A 23,630-nucleotide genomic window follows, 5' to 3' on the forward strand; every position below is an offset into this window, starting at 1 on the left:
CACGAATAAATTAAACCACAATAATTTTACTCTTCATAATTATCTTACTTATACACGTATGATAGAATATTATATCGCGATTAAATTACTGTTTTAAATTCCAATAGACGATAATAAAACTGGTATTTGTAACTGTCAATCCTTTCAGAAGCATTTTATTAGCTGGCAAGCTCTTTATCCACGAACTATTTATTTTCTGAATTCTAAATTAAATGAAATTACTTCCTTTAAATTAATAGAATCCCTTCCGACGTTGGTGTAAAGAGTCATATTTAAATAATAAATGTTTGTAGTACATATATCTGGTAAATAGTAAAATATTTAATAGTAAATAACAAGTAGTAAACAAAAGTGGTTCTGGTCCTTTAATAAATAATTTAAACTTATACTCTTCCTCTTTGATACTATAAAAAGATACTACGTATCGCTTAGAATTATTAACTCATTCTTATATTGTATGCTTTGTTCAAATTCAAATACTGTTACTAAAAATCGACCAAACTATTGCAAATACTTATGAATTGTGGTATACATATATATACATATATTGCTAGTGTAGGACACTTGGGAATTCAGCAATTGCTTTATGTTTCTTTTTTCTTTTTACATGGATCAAATCTTATTGAACATAAATCACTTTGGATTCGATAAGAAAGTAATTGCTCTACTAGGTTCTCATGTTAGTTTCGTTATCCTTTGCCCTTTCTAGTAATAAAGTCGTTCAAATGATGTAATAATTTTCGTGTTCGTTATTTCGAAATTTTCATAAATTTCATGTTACTTGTGAAGACAGTGGATAATTATACTTCGTAATGATATGTCTTCCGTTTGATTAAACTGTAGTTGATCGTTTCGCTGTGTTTGACATGTTGGTCACGAAACACGTGGGATACAGGTAATACCGAGAAAGGAGAATGTAGGAAGTTGAAAAAAGTAGTGCCACTATTAGCAAATATTTAAATATCCAGCGAGACGTGTGGTTAAACTGCAAAAATTTGTTACGAAACAAATGCAAATTGCAGGACGCTAAAACGTTTCCTTTTTTATGAGATTTGCCTTTTTATCTTTCTCTTGTTCGAAACTGGAATGCCATTAATAGACTGTTGATATTTATGCAAATTCATATGTTTATAAAGGCAGATAGAGAAAAATTTGTATATTTTATACACTTTTGCATATTACGCGTATTCTGTGCATTTATTCACTTTGAAAGTTACCATAAATGCATAAACATCCGCAGTCTGGTCATTAATATTAATTAGACGTACGATACGATACAAATAATAAATGTGATATGATACCATATTTACCATACTAATTCAGCATACCCAAAAAATGATAAATGTGGTCTATATATGAATTAAGGGGGAGATAATTAGAAAAGTATAAAATACGTTTAAATGACGTATAACGCGCATAATGTGAAATGTTAATGTTATTAATTGTTGTTTCTAAAATATTTTTAAAAATTTTCCTTTTAATTTTTGTAACAAAAAAAAAAAAACAAGAATTTTGTTATTCAACATGTGCTTATCTTACTGAATCAAACGAAGAATTTCTTGAGTTAGAATATTATAAATTTCTTGTTTCTTTTCACATAAAACTTTTTGTCTTTTAAAAGAATAATATGTAATATTGTCTTGCCTGCAGCTAAAAACAGTAAAACTTTGCGATATAGCTAAAGTGCATGAAAGTAGAATTATTACATAAGATACATAGATGCGTTTCATAATAATTATTACATACAGAAATATCACTCTTATACTGATAATTTAGTACTCTAATCATCCTATGACATATTTCATACTTAAATGAGTACTTTTGGAATTTAGTAAGGAATAAAATTAAAAAAGAGGAAAATCAATCTCTTAATAAAAGCTCCATTTGAAATTTCAAAGCGTCGGGGCTACTGCAGGAGTTTATGTACTATTATACTTTGTAGAAAGTTTGAATGCAATTTCATTGCTTTCGTGACGTTACAAAGTTTTATCCGGTAATATATTTGCGCCACCGTAGAAACGCTGGGAAATTCTCGTTTAAACGATCAAAGGAAATTCTTGAAGAGGCGTAATTAGTTTGCAGGACGCAATATTAATTAGAGTTCTGGAACACGTTTGCAAGAAAAAAAGGAGCTTTATTAAATCTCGCTACTGCGTTTATACTATTACTCTAATTTGAGTTAATAATCATGAGTCATTAATTCTCTTTTTACTTTGAAATCTAACGTTTTTTTTTTTTTTTTTTGTAATTTTATGGCTATCTCTTTCGTATATACAGCTTAATCTTTTTCGACGTTCCCGTATTTCGAAAGCTTTACCTTAATCCTCTTCACACTCTTTTTTAAGAAAACTGTCGACAGAAAATCAGGAAAATAGAGAAATGTTGGAGATCTCAAATACACAAGTTAGAATGAAAAGGATTTTTCAAATATCAAATCGAAAAATGTCAAACTTAAAGAAAAATAACGATTAAAAGATTTGAAGCATCGAGATAAAAAAAGAAAGTAAAAATATACCTATCATTGAGAAAGACAGGCGTTAAGAACATCACAAATTTAAAGAAGAAATAGGAATGAAAAGAATATCAAATGTCGAACAATTACCGGTTTGTGACATAAATATTAGGCAATCGGTCGTTCGAATAGCTTATCAACGGCGTGTTATATCATACGACCAGCAATTACGAATGCGTCAGGTAGCATTCTTGCATTAAGGAACGGATCGTTGACCCTCGGCAGACAGACCATCCAAAAATCGTCGGCCGGACGTGAAATTGTATTCAGAACCAGACACGGGAGCCTGCGTGGCTTACTAAATCAATGGCATCGAAATTCCACGGCAGAGGACCAGCAAAATTCTCGTGCAGCTCGGATCAAGTATCAACAATTCATTAAAAATAGCAATCGCGCCCCATTCTAGCTCATAAACATGAATCATATACATTACGAAGTTTATAAACAACAGTCGCTGCCCATTAAGAGAAAATCTTTCAAGACATGAATGGAATTAGGATTATTCTACAAGGAAATCTTTTGGCGTTTTTTTTTTTTTTGGCTTCTCTAAATATCGTGATAAATCAATGGGGAAATTATTTGATTTTGAAGATCAAACTTTGATTTTGGAGATCATAAATTCTATATTGAATACCAAGCAAATTATATATTAAGAGATAAATAATGATTGTTCGATATTAGATGCTGTTTAAAAAATCAATGAGAACTGTTTGATATTAAATATCGTTTAAGTAATACTTTTATAAATACTTAGATTATTTTAAGACCGACAAAATTTTGTCGTAAACTTTGTTCTAAAAGGAAGCTTGAAAATCTTTTACTGTATTATCTTTAATTTATTTTGCCACAAGATATTATCTTTCATATCCTGCCAATCTTATACATTGTAAATTGCAATGCGTTTCATGAATTCGTATTACGTAGTTAGTAGTGTTACATAAATAAAATGAAAATATTCCGATTATTATTTGATTATAAACTACAGATACGTTTCATTATCAAAAAATTGTGAATTTAATGCAAATTACTTTGCGAATTGTTTCTAGATATTTTTAATGATATTCTGCTACTTAGGTACCTGGATCCTTTTGCAAAATAATTCATCAATTAGTGGTATCAATGAAATAATAAGCTAAGAGTTGTAGGTTATAGATTTCTCTTTTACAATTTCACGTCGAATAGGACAATCAAATATGTAACTTGTAATTCGTAAAATTTATTTGTGAAACTTAATTTATTATCGAACTTGTTATCACAATGCAAAAATATTTAATATGTATAACAATTATAGTAACTTACAGATTGAGAATTTCGCTAATAATACTAGCTAGTATTATCAGTTACTAAACAAAAATACTTGTACGTTGCACGAATGAAATACCTATATCACTTCTTGCTCCTGTAACCGAGATTTTCTTCTATAAATTTCTGTCGCTACAAGCTAATTATTTTGCAAAAGCTAATTTAACCTTGCCAAACCATCGAACAATACGTTTTACACTTTACACAGTCGATTGATATTCCTGGAACAAGTAACTGCACAACGAGTCCTTTAAACAGCTATTTCGATTCTGGAGATCTCTGAAACTCAATGTGAAAGCTACGAAACAAGAATTCGTTTTCTACGCATTTTGTACATCGCGTACAAATCGACACATGTTTTTTCTCATCGTATATAGGTCCAACAGTGTTTTTTCTTTTTCTTTTTCTTTTTTTTTTTTTTTTTTGGTATAAAACGTTCGATACTCCTACGAATGCCTCGCGAGCCACCATTAAGCATTTCTAAGAGGAACTTTTTGTAGACCAGCAGAGAATTCCAGCTGTTCGCCTACCTTCGCGCAGATCATTGTTCTTATCCGCAAAAATGCTCACCGTGCTGCTAATGGAAGAATTACGTAAATGTCCGCGATCGAGATCGAGTTCCTTGTTCGTGCTATTCGAACCATCTGGAATTAATGAAAAAAGTTTGTTTTCGAGCGTTATGATATACAGTTTTTATGTACGTGCTCCGTCGACTAAAAGATACTATGCAAGTCATTAAATTCTAATCAGGATTGAGGGAACAGGTTAGTAAGCGATTAAGTGCAATGAAAATTCAAGTGATGAAAAATGTAATTGGTTGATATATGAATATTTCTGGTGTGTCTAGATTATGCAAAACGGACGAGGAATTGGAACAAAGCATGTTTTAGTTAAACAGATATTTGTATATATTAGTATACTTACTGTCGCATGTTGTAAATTATTTTTATAGAAAATTTGGAATATTATGTAGATTAAAGTAATTTATTTTGATTTACTTCTTTTTAAATTTATTATGTAAGTAAAAATGTACCTAACTAGTATTTATATAATATTTAGCACAAGATACAGAGAACTATAAAAAATATAAAACATACGAAAGATAGTATGAAAATATGTACTTTGATTTGTTTGCAAAAGTGATGCTTAAAACAGTATTCCTGAAAATATATTTTAAACTGATTTCGCTAACTTGAAAAACATAAAGATGTTATAATTTATTAATCAAGCACATTAGGAAAAAATCTTTAAACTGATTCAATAAAATATTCGAATTAATTTTAACAAATTAGACTACGTAATATCGTATCGTAATATGTGAGTCATCTTGTAGTAGAAATACAATATTTCGCGATACAATTTATTTTATCTTTTTTATTAGATTATTCATTGAATACTTCATAAAATTTATCATAATATTAAAAAAAAAAAAAGAAGACTGTTACACACATAATCTTTAATTGGAATGAACTTTTCCCGAAAAGCTTCTTTCCTATTAAACGTGCTACATAACAGTAACGAGTTACACATTTCTTAGCTCGTTGAATTATTCAGAATTACGTATTTCGAACCACTGTTGCAAATACATATTTCATCATATTAAACGTTACATTTCAAACAATTATCCAACTACGGCACTATAACACCATAACTCTTTCGAACAGCAATTACACACGTTACAGTTACCTCGCCAACTGTTTTACATATTTTACATGGTATACGAGGTGCTTATGCTATTCTTTTTTTTCTTCTCTTTTCGCAGACCGCTACTGGTACGCGCGGTAAATCCGTTATCCTAAAGCCAAGGTCCACGGTGAGTCATAAATTTGCACATAATTACACAGTATAACGAACAATACGCAAAGCCGTTGACCGGCCTAGCTTACGTTACATATTCATTTCCACGAAAATCACCGTCGAATTACGCCAACCACGCTCAATTAGCCTCCGTTTCGACTAATTATTTTCTCTGAAAGTCGAGTCGCTACGCGCCACAAGCGTGATAATAAAAGTTAACCCCTTTCCGTGTCGCAAACTCAATTATTTAACGTTATTATCGCGACACTGAATTCTGTCCTCGTGTTACGGTTCTGTTACGGATTTCGGTTAAATTAGTTTAATTGCAACGCCGTGAAACGAAGTTTTATTGAAAACGTACTCGACATTTTAATACAACGTTCGTAATAAGCATTTTACAATGTTGCTCTGCTATGTAAAATGTATTGAACATATAATTTCAGTGTTTGATATGCATTTTTAGTTTTCAAAGAAATAAATATATAATATGTAATACATGTAGTGTATAATATAATACGTAGTACGTAGTAGTACTTGTTACTGATTTTCCAGTCCTGTATCAATTTACATATAAATTGCAATTCATAGAATTTCTGTCATTTATATTTTTAATAATTTCCTCTATATTATTTACACTCTCGTCTCGATATAAATTCAACAAGTAAATATAAATTTTACTAGAAATTTCTGCAAATAAATAATCCCATACACGGTGTCCCAAACTTAAAAGTCGAGCTGCAAAAAACCTAATTTACAGATAGAAAGAAGGGAAAAGGAATGTTACATAAAGTTTGTCAATAAACGCTTTGTGACAGAGTTATAAACGATTATTGTATGTATGAAACAGATAAGGCATTCTTCATTGCAGCAGACAAAAGTTGACTGTATTATTGTGTCAGTGTAGTTGCACGTTTTTTTTTTATTTTATCATGTGGTAGCAATTCCGTGTAGTTAATAGTTATGATAATAATTGAATAAAAAATGATTACCTAGTATTTTTAATTCCTCATTTCAAAACGTCGTCCTTGCGCTCGGACACATGCTTGACATTGATGAACAATGAAAATAATAATATTACGCAGTTCCTGAAAATATCGTCGAGTTTCAAAACCTGCGTTTTTTATTCGTTACACTAGTTCTTTATGCAAAACACATTTAAAAGATGGAAAGATCGTAGTGACCAGCTGTTTAGCCTCCATGATCTTTTGATTACTGAGAACTAGAAAACAAAAGGTTTATTTTACAAAAGTGAGGTCCCATGATAAACTAGTGAAACGTATAAAAAATGCAGTTCCTGAAACTCAACGAAATTTTCAGAAACTGGGAAATATTATTATTTCCATTGTTCATCGATGTCAAGCTTGTACCCGAGCACAAGGACGACATTTCGAAATGAAGAATTAAAAAATACTAGCCAATCATTTTTCATTCTATTATTATCATAACTATCAACGACAAGAAATAGCTACCACGCGATAAGAAATATGTAACTACGCTGACACAAAAATACAGTCACTTTTTGTCTGTTGTAATGGAAAATGCGTCGTTTATTGACAAACTTTACGTAACGTTCTTTCCCTTCTTTTCGCCTCTGGATTAAACCCTTACAGTTTGGCGGTTTAAGTTTAGGACACCCTATGTAAGACTATTGCCCAGCAGTGTTTACATACAAGCATTCTCTAAATGCACAGCGCATCTCAAGAAACCCGGAATGTAATTAAATATATTTATCGCTGTTTCCCATTGTGTACACTTTCAAAACTCCAATTTAAATTCCAATTAACAGCTGCAAGGCTTCCTGCCAGGCTTGAGTATCCATTATAGCTGTACAACGTTTTCACCTGGTTCGCGGATCGTAAGCGTTCGTCGCAACTTTTCCAAACGAACGAGACGGCACGAAGGATTTCCATCAATCACGTCGTCGTCGGTATCGCTGTACGCGTTTTACGAGATGGAAAAACATGCCGAGTTTTCACTTTTCATCGGTGCTCGAGACACGAGAACGCGCAATTAACCGGCGACGAGTCTCGTAAATCATCGCGACAATTAAACAAGCGACGCTTACGCGAGCACCGTCCAATTAGCAACCGGTCGCAATTATCTTACACGTCCATGCTCGTAACGCGACGACTTCCCCATTCATAATTCTATTATTCCGATGAATCGTGAACGCGGTAAAATCGTGACGTGATTGGCACAAAACATTGAAAACAACGATCATATGGATGATATCGAATCATATTGATGTCACTGTCGTGTAATTTTTATTATAGACAGCTTGTTGTTGTTTGTTGTCGTGACACGAGGTAAATTGTATTCATAGAGTTGAGTTGAGGTTTCGTTTGATTTTTCATGTAAGTAGATTGAGACGCTTTCAGTTGTAGTAAAATAAATTGCGTCGAAAGTTGTGGATCTAGTTACTTAATATCGACTATATTTAACTTGAAAATTGTAACAGCTGCGAAAAAACACACATACAGGCACACTTAGTTTTTTTTCATATTTGCAAAATTTTAATACTACTATTAAATTAAAATGTAAATAATAATAATAATGAGATTGATAGAAGTAATACTAAATACATCAACAACAGTACGAGCATTTCTATAATAATCACATTAATACGAATTTGATGTAGTCCGTATATATTAATCTAAACCAGAGAGATATTCTTTGAGTGAAGAAACACATATAGTAATAATAATAATTAATCCCAACTAGAGAGAAATTCTTTGAGTGAAGAAACGCAAATGATTATAATAATAAAGAGTTGATGGTCATTGTTCGTTAATTCCGTTGAATTAGAAGAAAAAGGAAAAAAAAACAAATTGTATAATATTTCTGCAAGATTACTGAATTTTGGTTTCAATAGATATATTAGTGTTGATACAAAGATACATTGAAGACGTTCAAATTTTATATATAATGTTAATTTCACTTAATATCTCTAAAACCTATTTAACAATATAAAATTAAAATATTTATAACTGGAATTCAGTTTGCTACTTAAAGTAAATTTCAGTTTAGTTAATGAACGAATATTCCTAAAAAGGCCATTGTAGTTAGACATAAAGATCAGAATTATTTTCTTAGTTGTGAACAAATTTGTGACAATTGTCGTGCACTTAAATGTTACTTTAACTTCGTTACAATCGAATATTAGTATTTATAACATCTTATTTTCTAAGAGATAATAAGTATCCTGTTAAATTGTTGTGTATGAGATTTGGTTCATTATTTTGATTAAAATAATCTAATGTAACATAATGAGAATTTGATTAGAAAAAAATACGTACAGCCTGTTTGACTTATACAAATATATTAAATCAATTTGTTAAGATCTTCGTTCGAATAAAAAGTATATTTTCAAATGTAATTTTCCTTCAATTTGATGATGGATTTCAGCAAACTAAAGGTCGAAATTATTACTTGTTAAACGTAGTCAAAGTTATGAAAATATTGATATTATGAAACTAAAATGTATATGTTAATGAAACATTAAAATGAATTTCTACAATTATTAACTCGTCTTTGCTATATTGAAGAAAATTTCTATATTAGCGTTCCACTCCGCAAATTTCAACACCAACTATGTCAACAGTCCCGATTGCCGGCGATCAATCTCGCATGCGTGTAACACATACATGCCCGATCAGCCATAATCAATCTCAAACACCATCAGTGCACATTCCAACCGCGAAACTTCGAAACCTCCAAGAATCTATACATCCTACGTAACTTCACAGAAAATCTCCGAGCACTCCTTTTACAACGCGAATAGATCAACGACAAATAAAAACGACGCAAGTAAAAGGAAATTTACTGTTAAATACACCAACGCGATCTCTCTGATAAATGAATAACATTATTCCGTATCGTGTTATCATTAACAAAACCGCCTATTAAGGCAAGTATTTCCTAAAAGAAATCTAAAAGACGTAAAAATGATACGAGACCACCACAAGCTCGTCTAACCGGTATCGATTTACCATTAATCTAAGAAAACTTGACTGCGTTACCGGAAAATAGGATTTTTTTTTTTTAAACGCGTGGAAATTAGAAAGCAAAATGAGAGAAAATGAGAATGAAAAAGGAAGTGGAACACTTTCCCAAAAGAAACAGAGATAAAAAGCGAATCAGCGGCCAGTTAATTGGCTAAACGATATTCAACCCCAGAAATAGCAAGTCGGCCAACAATTTATTGCCGTCGATATTGTAACAGGCTTGGAAGATTGCCTCGATTTAGCGGAAATACAGTTCGGCTTGGCGAATACGTGCCGCATTTACATAACAGCGCGCGCGTACGTTACGTTTGCGTGCAATTAACGTTGGCATCGATCAGTACCTGTAACCCGTGGCACGGGCTAATCCTCCGGGATGAATAGACGCAACTCTACTGGCCTCCATCGCGATGAAGCGCCCGTTACAAACGCGCGCCAACGTCATTAACGGTGAAACTACGGCGAGCGGTGATTATGGTGTTACGGTTTGGCATCCGGGTTTCACGACCAAACAACTTGCCCATTACATCCCCTTTTTATTCTCTCTTTCTTGTCCAATCTTCTGTTACGTTTGTACAACCGGTTAGCGATATCCTTTGAAATTATCATTTGTAGTAGGTACATGAATCTTGTGTACCGAGATTTACAGTTTTGTGAGTTGTTTTATTAACAGTTTATGAATGGTATTCCTTTTAATCTCCGAGTTGAAAGTTTTACGCTTCATAGTATGTTTTTTGAATTTTATTAGATATTTTAGGAAATATTAACATTTTAAAATATTAAATTAAAAAGAATTATTAAAGTTCTTACAAGAGATAGAGAATTATTTTAAATAATTCTTCTTTTTTCGTAATCTTCGGATTGGATCTTGGCATCTTTATCTTGTAACGTTAATAACGCGTATTTGTTAGATGTTGATGTTTCCTAAAATATTTAATAAAATTCAAAAAACATGCTATGAAGCATAAAAGTAATAAAAAGTATAATATGACATTGTAATAATCGATTTTTTCAATTTGCTTCCAGATATATGTATCTTAAACAGAAAACAATCTGATGATGTACTTTGTTTGAATTTTGAGAAATTAAGATTTGTTTCTATAAGTTGAAAGGAAAATTCGAACATTTGTTGATGATATATAATTTAAAGTAACAATACATTATCTAATAAATGGACACGAGTTATATGACATACATGATAACAATTTTGTTAATATACGGAAAATATGCTACAAGATGAATATTTCATGTAGTCGTGTTACTAACTTGAATTGTTTCATTGGAACTCTAGAAACATAGAAACACGTTTTAAATGATTTCTATAGAATTATATTGACGATTCACTCTCCAAGAGTCAAGCACACGGGATCAACTTCTCACGATCAAAATTTACAATCCAGAATGTGTGAACTGTTTCACGGTCGCATTCCAACCGTTCTGGGAACCTCGTTTCTCGTACTTCGAAGTGTTAGGAAAGAGGTATAGACACTAATCCTAAGAATATTCCAATACAAAATAATCCAAAATAATCCTAAGAATATTCCAATACATATCAATTAATTTGCAAATATTCGTACAATATAAACGAATTATTTACATCAGCCAGATTTAAATTCTGCGTATTTCGTTATTGCTGCTAAACAGTTTTATGCAGAAAACATTCAAACGTTAAAAATCAATCAACAGCTTACAATGATACAAATTTTATTTATTATATATATAAATTTTAGCATTATCGAGTATTATTAAACTCTATTGGTTAATTTTTGCTAAATTCCAATTTATTGAAAAACATTTCTCTTAACTTATCGAATTCATCTATTTATCTTCAACTTGAGCGTGAGAGAATCTCTGTTCTTCTCAAGATTCTGTTGTGATCCAATGTTGCATTAATGATAACAACAATGCCTGCGCGTATAAATATTAATGCCACAATCGCGTTTATAAATCAAGTGAAACCAGAGATCTAACACCTGGAAACTCGGGTGCCTGTCAGTTCCCATGGAATTAAAGTCTTCGTACCGACAACGAAATATGTATATATATATATATATACATATGTGTATATGTACATATTATTATCCCATTATTATCGCTATACGACGATCATTTTCCTCGAGGCTGAAAGTTTCGAACGAGGGAACAAAAAAGAATCAGATTAACTACTAAACGTGCCGTTTAAAGGATAATTGAGCGGAACATTTTCCCGTTCCAACTTTCTCCGCGTGTTTACGTATATTTTTTTTCCCCAAATCCTCTCTGCACATCCTTCTAACATTTACGGCAATGGACGATAAAGATCGTATAGGTAGGTACGATTCGCTCGTTCGTAAACTCGCGTAGTAAATTTGTTTCGTTCGACTTTCAATCCGCGCCAGTTGAATTTTATCTTTCATCTTTACGATGCTACATATTTTCCTAACACTTTGCGCGACGTTACCGAAAGAGATAGAAGGTAGAGAAAGAGATATATCGGATTGAGATAGAAGATACGAACGCGTTTCTTAAATATCATGCATTTCTGTGCAATACAAACTTTTTTTTTATCGAGGCAATTGGAACCTTTGTACAGAGATTATTTTTCAGTACAACTGCACATTCTGTGTAAATTATCAAACAAATTACACACAATTACGTAACATCGTTAACTGTAATTTTTAATATATCAGACATTGTTAACGCATCGCAAATTATAATACATTATTTTCGTATATTGTTAGATTATAAGTTCTAAGGAACGAATAAGTAAGATTATATTGTTTAAACTCGAATCAATAAAAATTGGCTTTTGTTTCGCCGTTCTAGAAATTATTTTATGCTTGCAGAATATAGATTTATCAAGTGAATTACAAGTGCGGATAAAATATCCATACATTTAATTTATAGCGTATGAATATAATTTTTAATGATGGCTACGCTCGTTAAAAAAATTTATTAATGCTGAAAATTCACGATATTTGCGTAGAGTTTCCGAATTTGGATATATAAATTTTATCCTTCACATAATTCATAAATTTCTCTATATTTCCATGTGAAATTTCTATATTTATTATATGAAGATATTTATTATATAATAAAAATAAACTGATACAGGCAAGCAAAATTTTTAATCATTTTATGTTAAAAGTGATCAAAAAATTTATTTCGACATCAAAATTTAATGACTCTTGACACAGTAATTATATCAACATCTAACACCTAAAATATTTCCGTGTTAGAAATTTCAAAACTGCCCCATCTTTTTATAACGCTCCGTATACACAAAAATTTAACAAACGAAATAACATAATGTCAGATAAAAAAGAATGAAAGATTGATAAATACTTTTTCAGATGATCTACCCTAAAATATAATTTTATCAACTTTCGTATTTTTTATTATTACAATCATATTGTAAAATTACAGTCCTTTTTCACACCGTTTACCTTTTAAACATTCTTTGATCCATCAGTCTACTACATTTCGTTAAAGGGATTAATATTCCACAAAATTTACAAACATATGCTTGTAATCCTCTTCATGAGAAATCTTCCATGTACATGGTATCTTATGAGTAATTCACCGGCAAGAAACTCATTAATTTACACGGTTGGAGAGATTTCACGTTTAATGGAGTAAAAACATCGAGAACGGGAATCACAGAGAAACGAATAGTGCCTCGTTTTTGTTTGGTGCGTGGCGCGATAATGTTGGATGGTCGGGAACACGATCACTAATGACGAGCAATCATTTATGGTGAACCACAATGTACGACTTGGCCGTGTCTGCCGTAACGACGAAAGTCATCGACACCGCTAAAGCGTGTGTTACCATAAATTTAAGGAATCCTTAACATCGAAGAACACGATGTATTTTCTTAAAGGTTTCTTACGTATATTTTGTATCGTTTAGGTTTTTTGCTTCAGAAGATCTTATACTTTGCTGATTCATGATATGATAACGATGTATTCATTTTATACCTGGAAATATTTTTACGATATATAAATAAATAGTAGTTGGCGCTTCTTTGATTTATGTAACTCTTTTCTTTAATCAATGTTTTGCTATATTAATGCTTTCTTTACATTCATGAATTATCCTTAATGAATAATAATTTCTTTTCAATATTTAAAATACTTCAATATTTAAAAAAAATATTTAAAATATTTGTTATATTTCATAACATTTTCTTCTATGAGTTATATTGTATGTTTTAAATTTAGCAGCATAATTTTCAATTTACGGATTAAAATAACAAATACTGGCAAACTAATCAAAATCGGAAGTAATTTATTCGTTTCATAAAATAAATAACACAAAATCATAGAGGATATTAAATAATCTGGGAAATCTAAAATACCGAATGGAATAAGTGAAATTTGAAATAAATAAAATTCCCTTATTTATATCTATACGTCTAATTTGACTCTACACAAACATAAATTGCGTTTAAAGAAAAGAAAGAGTGGTAGATGTTAGGTATTTTTATTAGACACGAGCAGATCTCGACATAATTGGCTCTGAATGCTCGTTGACGTTCGCGAGTTACGGTGAGAAAATTCGTATCGATCTATCGAGACAATTCAGGATACGAAGGACAAGAAAGTAATTCCTAATGAAAGGTTTCGCATCGAGCTTCGGATTCGCACGCTCTATACGATGGACTCTTCCGAGCAATTAACGACCGGCAACGCGAAACGACTCTGATTAATGTAATTTCGTAACGATCGATGTTCGGTCAGACGACGAGCTGATCTCTCATGTCTAACGTAGCAAAAAGTCTCGTTATTGGCTCGCGTTTCGAAATGGATTCTGCGTATACAGGGTGGTCCTTTATGGCTATCATTTAAGACGCTTGGTTGGTTAAAACATCTAATACGCTTCAGATAGAGAAATTGCTGATTTGATCAGCTGATCGATTTGATCTTGCGAAACTATGTTGTTGCATAATAAATTTCGTTTCCAGATAAATTATATTCATAGGTAAAACTTATTTTCGAAGGAAAATTTTTTAGATAAAAATCACCTAAATAGGAAAAATGAGAAGGCAAGAATTTTTCTATACGGAAATCGTCTGATATTGCGAATTAAACTTAATAGGATGTTTTAACTGTTATTAATATAATTGATATTAATATAATTTTTTGAGAGAAGATATATACCTTATATACTTTTTATTGTCATCTTAAGATAGATTCAAGAATGTGTATAAAATATCCTTATGCTGCTATGTTAATAAATTCTTTGAGATCTTCGACTACGTTTTTTGAAGCAATGTTTCGTGTGTTTCAGAAAATTATCTAATTACATAGAAATATATGGAAAATTATATCCGATATACGAAGGTTAAACATTTATATGTACTGGAAAAATTTTGCGACAGGTATCTTATTTCATGTGCAAGTATATAAAATTAACTATGTTGCATTTCTTAATGAACTATCTATAATTTTTATTAGAATACATAAATCGTTAAGAACGATTTGCTACTGTCATCTGACTAAAAAAATTATATTCGTATCTTAGCTCTACTAAGCATTCGTATTCAATAAGATAAATAATATGATTGAAATAAAAATAGTGTTTTCAACAATTATTTGTTATTTTTATCTAGTCTGCAAAATATGTATTTCGAATGCTACGTAATAAATATTTTTGTAAACTAGAAAAATTCGAGCTTTCTGAAATCAATTGTAGATTTCAGAAGTTAATATTCCTTTTCTAGAAATATTAGTTTTGAATAATTTAAAAAACAACGTATTTTTAAAACATCAAAATGTATCATTTTCAAAAAGATAAAAATAATAAATATTCATTGAAAATTCATTTTTTACGATATCTATTTCCGTAAAGTTAAAAAGCATACTCATCGCTCAGCATGAAATATAGTTCTTTAAGATCGACATTGATAAAAAGTTGATGATTGAAGAAGTTATGAAACATTAAACATGCTTCTTGTACCTCATTCCATGAGGTAAGAATATTCCGTGTTCTCTATGTTTTTTCGTTCTTTATATTCAAAAGTGTAATTTTAGAAATTGAAGGGAAATTATATAAGCATTCCCAAAGTTGTGTAATAAATATACCAAGAATTATAAATGACAAGGATAATTAGAATTGTCTACTACATAATATAAGAATGTTCGGCGTGACGTTTTCTCAATATTGTATCAATCTCCATTAGCTTACGTAGGTCAATATAATTTTATTTTATGATTTAATGACAAAAATGTACATTTTGTGCAAATCAAACTTAATTGAATATTACCGTGAATTTGTAATCTTCTAACGTCACTTTGACGATGCAGTTTTTTTAAGCTAAATTATGCTGCCCATTGATGGTATCTACATATACATATAAATATACGTCCAGGGACAAAGATGTACTATACAATATAAAAGTCAGGACTAAATAAATAAATAAATATACTTGTGATCTGCTTGGTTTAAGTGTATAAATTAATCTCTTTGATAAAAATGAATAAGTTACCTTATTTTTATTTTTCTCGTAAATCATAAATATTAAAAATAACCACAAACTTTTGAACTATAATGTAAATCTCCTTGATATAAGTTAAAGATTGATCAAAGCGTATTCTTCATATCATTTCTTATAATTTAATGGTAAGAAGAAATAAATGTCTATCTTCTTTCTTCTAAATATAGCAAAGCTTTTATTTAGAAATAATCTGATATCGAGAATTTTGAAAAAATTAAACTATAATTAGTCCAAAGGATACTCAAAATCGTGAATTCTTAATTCAAAATTATTATTTTGTTGGTGTATTTTTTTGGTGAATTACAAAATATTTTTTGGTGGACACTACGGTTATATTCAGACGATTAAATATTCAGTTGCAATTAAAAGATTTGCAGCGATAAGGAGATAGCTCCAATCTGTAAATTGTATTTATTAGAAAAGAAAGTAAGTTACAGGTTTCACATGGAAAACTGCAAAAGTTTACTACTACCAATATTAGTGGACTATGAATTTTTAGCACATTTGTAAAAGCAATTTGATTTTAATTGATTTTAAGTTGGTTTCTGTTGGTTTACTTGAACTACTAGAAAGTGGTGTAGCCTCCTTATATTGTAGCAACTCAATTCAATTATCTTTTTAAATACCTATTCTTAATGTGTGTTTTTTTTAAATGAAAATATTCTGTTTTATATGCATTGATTATTTGGTTATAATTAGATTACGGATTTTCATATAAATTCATATTTTTGTTAATAAAAATAGCAAATTAAAACTTAATCACAGATTGATTCCACTTAGTAAATATTATAATAATTATTTCACTCTGGATATTTTATATATTTTTATATATATATTGTGTGCATTACCTGCAGATAACATACAGAACTTTATAAACTATACATACATACAAATCCGTAGTGTAGTTATAACAAAAAAAGGTCGCTACTCGATCAATTGACCATCCATTTTAGTGTGTATTTATTAAAAAATAATTTTCATCGCACATGTTAATATTCTACATTGACAAAACAATACATATAAAGTGGCAGGTTAAAAGATTATATTATATCTACTAGCATTAAAGTAGATCACCCTGTATACCGTACACATGTTCGCGAGACAGATGCGTCGACATGAATTGAAAGAGTCGCGTGACGGCCCCGATTTCTGCAATTAAAAGACAAAACCGTACGATTAATCTGCTCTTCGAATGATCGTGGGATCGCAGCGATAATCTGTGCGATACGCGGAACGCGGCAGATAAGCGACTTCTATTTGCTTTGGACGCTGTAATTACCGATCTAGAACGTCACTAGATTTCGATTTACGGGAACACAAGACAACGAGAAACCGGGACACGCTGTCGGTCGTTCGATTGAACGACAACATGCGATCGCACCATTCTCGCTATTAACTTTATCGTTCGAATCGTCGCTCTGTTCTTTAACCATTGCTTGCGTTATTTCGCTGCTTTGTTGTGGTCTAAATTGATTCTAAGAAAATATCTTTGTTCTTCCGGTATGATCGTGTTTCTCGAGCGTTAGTGAACAATGTTGAAGTGTTGAATCAGAGACCCTGGATACTCCTGCACATTATTTTTAAATTTTTCTATATGTTTGTGTCGATATATTTCTAATTTATCGATGAAGAACATTCGTGAATCGGTAAGTTACAAATTATAGATTATAATTTCATAATTTTACACCAAATAGGACAATCAACTGACTTATAACTTGTGAAATTCATTTATAGAGCTTCGCTTGTTTCATTGCTAAATTTGTTGCTATTATACGAGAAAACTTGTTAACGTTGATAGTTTCTAAAATTGCATTTATTTGGATCCACCACGAGATGGTTCATTTAGCAGTTCACTGATTCTTCCCATTGCTTCCTTTCGTTGTTCAAATTCACGTTCAGATAATTCGGATATTCGCAATATTCATGTTATTTGAATACATTTTTATTTCTCTCAAAAACAAAATTACCCCAGCTGTTTAATATTCATACTGAAAATTAAATACTTAAAATTCATAAATACTTCTGAATTATACCTCAACATTAACCGACGAGCGATTCAATCAATACCGAATTAATAATTCTAAAATATCAGTTTACCAGAAATCTAATATAATTCTAAAAACTAATAACTCTATCTCTCACTTTTTCACGCGAAATCTCCCCGAATCCATTCTTCCACCACCCCAACTTTCGTTTCCATCCATGCGTTCCCTCATTTCGTATTCAACAAGTCGGCACTTTCGTTTCGAATTTTTTCCATAAACCGTGCACCACTATTTCACGTCTATCAGCAACGCGACTTTCACAGACACGTGCGCGATATCTCATTGCACAAGTGCGGCTGCAGGCTCCGCGGATAATCGATTCCGGATTCCGGTCCTTCGAGTCGATCCTGAGGCAATACACAGCTACGAGAGGCGATCAAATGGACCTGTCCCTCCGTGAAATTGTCTCGAATTAACGGCGACTTTTCGGCATGTGGTTGGTAAACGATCATCGATCGAAGGCTTGTAGTAACGTCGTTTAACAACGCTTAACCGATGTTTACAATCGATTCGTGACTGCTTTCGCGGGGCGAATAAGTCAATCGAGATGATTTCGCGAGTAATTCGACCAACTTACGATTATTCGTACCGTTGCACGCCATTTATTTTCGTTCTGGCTTACGTGTACACGTTCGTGAGATCTCGCAAACCGCGACCGCGTGATTATCGGTCGAGAATTGACCCGTGATCACGATGTACACAAGCTCAAGAAAGTATTAGAGCAGTCGCAGACACCCCTTATGAACATGTTACGTATATTACGAAACATTTTGAATTTTTATTGGCACTGGAGAAAATTTGAAGATATCTAGAATTAAGCAGTTAACGTCAAAATCACGTTACACAAAACATCGATCATTTTATGTGATAAATGGCTCCATTTTAATATTCTTCGGGTAGATAATAACTGTGAATATTAATTGAGAGAATTTAACAATTTTTTTGAATAAACTGTCACGATAGTGTTATAAATGAAGAGACTATACGCGATACTCATAATATTTAGTATTCATGAATTCTTGTTAAAATTAGAACAGTATGATGGAAAAGATAATATTTATGATGAAATGTATATTAAAAATTCTATGAGAAATATTTGATTGGAAAGTTTGATTTATTAGCGTAGATCGAGTATACTATGAAATGGTACATTCATCGAATGAATCAACGACAAAACGTAATTTATCGTTTGACTATGGATTTTGAATTCAGTTTTTAATTAATATATGAAAATATAAACACTTACGAAACGTAGTTGAAATTTCACTTAAATACTATGTATGTAATGAAATTAGAACACTTGGACTATATTACGTACTACATGCGCTCATGGATATTGTATAAAAAAATAATTTAGTATACATAAGAGGTGCAAAAGCAATATATTTACATAGCTAACGCAATTTGATTGAAATGAAATGAAACGAAACGAATGTGTTATAATTCAACTATTTTTTATTTGTGAATCAATTTCGTAAAAAAAAATTATTCAAAATTTCCAAATTTCGTAACCCATTTCTAAAAATCATTATTCTCGTCGTTAATGTAATTCACATTTAGTCCATTAAAATGCTTAATTGTTAAAATAATTGCCTTCCCAATGCGTGCAAATGAAATTAATGAACGTTCAGGAATTTATAACCCGAATACAAATTCGGTTAAACTGGAATGAAAAATCGAATTTCAACCACATTTTTCAGTTTACACTCCAACTCACTCAGTTATTTCCAATTCAATGTCAGCTATTATCTCACGCGACAAACGACATGTGGCATAAAATTTACGAGTTTATCAAACAAGCATTAAAGTGTTAAACATCAATACAATTAATATGCAAAACTTACGACGTTGTATAACTAATAGTCTTCTGTCTTTTTACATTCACGTGAACGCGTCTGGCAAACATTGTGAAACAGAATGTGCACGCGTAAGCATATGTTTAAATTTTACGTTTTAATGTTTGTAAAAAGGAAAATTATCGAACATAGTCGAATAAATGAGATGCAAATTAGCAGCAACAAGCAAATATCGAGCACAATTTTACGTAAGACGTACTTGTTCACAGAAGCGAACATGAAGCATCCATTACGTCAAAGAATGTTAAATATTTTCACTCACTAAAGGGGATTATCAGCTTCTGTCACACTAGCTCCTACTTCCTACAACAAACAGTGACAATTTGTATAAGTATTGGTTATTTAATCTATACATATATATTTATATATTAATCTATACATATTATACATATAGTTTAAATATTAAGATTTATTAGTTAAATATTAGTATTATGCAAATATGGTATAATTTATACAAAAGAAAGAAACAGGGAATTTCTAAATAGAAAAATTTATTATATCCACCAAATTGGTAATTAATTGCTTTAACGTAACGCAAATAAATATTTTTCACACATAACCATTTATTCATGTTCAATTCGACATTAATTTTCTTCATAAACCTATCTCCTGTTCTTCCTAACAAATTGCGGTTATATATGTATATTTACAAAATATTCAAAGTCTAGTACTCGTTATAATATTCGGTGGATGAAGCGAACCTGCGTGTTGCTTTCATTTGTTTAGTTGCCTTCGTAAGAACATGAATATGCATAAACTTCCATAGTCTATTAATAAACGAATATTGGGTGGCTGTCGTTTCTCCAGCAGTTTCTCTTTTTTTGCTATTTGAGTTTATCGATGAACGGTGATTTTACGCGCAGCGAGCATGTAATCTCTACGAGAAGGATTTCGCCGCGGAGCACAATGTGACAATTCAGGATACAGGAGAAAAATCAAAATTCGCGGGCCACGTTCGCAGATCACGTTCGTACGTTCGCAGGCAACGTTCGCACGTTTACAGGTCACGTTCGCACGTTTGCAGGCACGTTTTCATGTTCTTACGTTTTACAGTGCGGCATTTGAATGAGGATTCGGGATAAAGATACAAAAAATGCAATTTTCCTGAAACTTGATAACAGGCTATCAGACGTAAGACACTATTCATTAAATTTTTGTTAGCATTTTCCTCACTCTTTGACTCAGTTTAAATATCATGAATATTTATTTCTTTGTCCAATTACACACGGTGACGTTTAAGTAAATGTAGTGTCGATCCCGGAAACAATCTTGTCATTTTTTCGTGTTATGCGGAAATCATTTATCCTTCCTCCCATTTCGTCACATATTGTACTGACATCCAGTAAAGAACGGAGAATTTTTGTAGTCTTTAAACTTTTCTTGGAACAAGTATAGTCAGAGATCCATTTGTTCATTAAATTGCGATTACGAATAGATTTGACAAAAAAAAAAAAAAAAAGAAGAAAAGAACATCCAGTATAGCAGTCTGCGGTAGAAAGAAGTTTCAGCAATGTAGCACGATACTTTCTTGACACAGAACGATCAAAATGACAGGATAGTTTGAACCGTCATTGTTAAATTACTCGTTGAAGAAAGAAAGAAATTCCTCGATTGTAAACTAAAATTATACGTATCTTTGCACAAATTCTCCATATTTAAGGCGTAACAAATACTATTTAACAAGAATTACAGAACAAAGACGTATAGTGATTGAATGAACTAATTTTCAAGTTATTATATTTTCACGTACAGACGATTTTTATTTAACAATTTTGGGGGAAATTATTATTTACGTTTATACATATAACTTGCTTGCAAAATGATGATATCATCGAATAATAAGATCAAAATCGAACAATGACTATTTCGATTTTTGTCCACTGTACGCCGCAATGTGCGACGGTGTACAAGGAAAAACGCAAAACGCTTTCACCTGGCTCGTCCTTGAACGTTCCCGCGTTACGGTACGATACAGCAGCAGCAGCCAAGGAAACTCCGGAAATTCAACACCGTCGGCGATCGGACGTTTTAATTAATCATTATCGGATAACGGCCAACGAATGTTGAATTCGATACGAAAGCTTAACGACCTGTACCCACTCGACTCCACCGGATTGAGATGTTCAACTTGGGGACGGAAACCGATATACCGATATCGTTTCATAACACTTTGCCTTCTAATGTTTAATCGTATTCGTGATTATAATTGAAATGTAAAAAATACGAGTTGCATTGCAAGACGACATATGAAAAGTGTGATAAGCACATTTTTGTTAATTCTTAACTGTAACTTAATTAATATTAGTTACACACACACACACACATATATATATAGATGTTAATAACATATATATAACTAATGTTACTAATATTGTTAATGTTTAAGAGCAATTTATTTTAAATTATTTTTATCCATTTATCCATTTACAAAATTATCTTAAGCAAAATAGAAGATGATGTTTTTGAGCCGTAAATGTTAAATTTATGTTTTTTATTTTCAACATCTTTCACAGCAATTATTCTTCTTATTCGCGATAGTTGATAATAAAATTCTAACATTTTTATTATACATCTTTCTAACATTGTCGATACGTAATTTGTAATAACAAAATTTCAGCATATTCAGAAGAGTATATCTTACCTACTTTCCAAATAATTATAACTTGTTGCATCTATTATCTTTTTCATAATGAAAAAAAATTATCACGATTTAAAAATGGGATGAATAATTTTTTGTCAGCTTTTTTATTCATTTACAAGGTAACAGTTTTATTATAAATGTTTTTAACATATGGGTGTAATATGCTTAGTAATCCAATAAAATGATTTTATGTTGTAACCGAATGGAGATTGGCACGTGTCCAATGAATCGACAGGCCAACTTGCTGCTCGTAAATTTAGCTATAAAATACTATTGATACTCGATGAAAAAGATATACCATTGTTTCATCAAGGAATTACAAAGGTGGCCTTCATACCAATACCAAGACCACTTCAACCAACATTCGTACAAGATATCGACCTTCTGCCTTGATAATCAAATAATAGTCGCTTGATATTGTTTTCTGAAACGTTTACAGCTTGCAATAAAGTGTTTCCAACCTTAGTGATCGCTTCATTTCATCGTATCAGAAAAAAGAGAATGACAGAAATGTGATGGTATCATGGATACAGTAAACATAATTAAATGAGTATTCTTATATCGTTAAATGAGTAAGTTGTATTTACAATATTCTAATTTTTAATTAATATGAAAATTCTTAACTATCGTCTCCATTTCGTAATTTATAATTTAATATAAAAGGTTAACCCCTGTATTTCAAAAAGCAAGACTTTCATTCAAAGATTTTACATTGAAATTTTTATGTAAGAAAAATTATTATTTAAACACACACTGAATATTTATGATCGAAGCCTAGTTTTCGAAGGAAATTTCTCTTTATAGAATTATACAGTTGGACTTAAATATTTTTACGTAAAACGTTATCCTGTCAGTATAGTTATCTTGTTAATAGGGAAACTTGTTAATTGTGAACATAGTGTTTATTAAAATAGATGCATAATAAGGTCTTTGAAATATAATACAAATTAATTTCCTTGATAATACACATGGCTGATTAGTGTCAGTTTTATTCTATG

General features: G+C 31.2%; 1 protein-coding gene and 1 long non-coding RNA gene across 5 annotated transcripts in view; one reads left to right on the forward strand and one right to left on the reverse strand.

Annotated features, from left to right (window-relative positions):
- The window catches only part of LOC132904702 (class A basic helix-loop-helix protein 15-like), a 379,017-nt gene that overhangs the window by 195,869 nt on the left and 159,518 nt on the right, over nucleotides 1–23,630 (reverse strand). For 3 of the 4 annotated variants that reach the window (XM_060955411.1, XM_060955413.1, XM_060955410.1), the window contains one exon: nucleotides 20,254–20,294. The exons of the other annotated variant lie outside the window; for it this stretch is intronic. The gene's annotated coding sequence lies outside the window, so the exon portion shown is untranslated. The remainder of the gene's footprint in view (nucleotides 1–20,253; nucleotides 20,295–23,630) is intronic. 4 annotated transcript variants of the gene reach the window in all.
- The window catches only part of LOC132904714 (uncharacterized), a 285,247-nt gene that overhangs the window by 145,952 nt on the left and 115,665 nt on the right, over nucleotides 1–23,630 (forward strand). Inside the window, exon 2 of the long non-coding RNA XR_009657646.1 lies at nucleotides 5,577–5,627. This is a non-coding gene — a long non-coding RNA (uncharacterized LOC132904714). The remainder of the gene's footprint in view (nucleotides 1–5,576; nucleotides 5,628–23,630) is intronic.

This window comes from Bombus pascuorum, chromosome 2 (genome assembly GCF_905332965.1).
Source record: "Bombus pascuorum chromosome 2, iyBomPasc1.1, whole genome shotgun sequence".
Taxonomy (NCBI): domain Eukaryota; kingdom Metazoa; phylum Arthropoda; class Insecta; order Hymenoptera; family Apidae; genus Bombus; species Bombus pascuorum.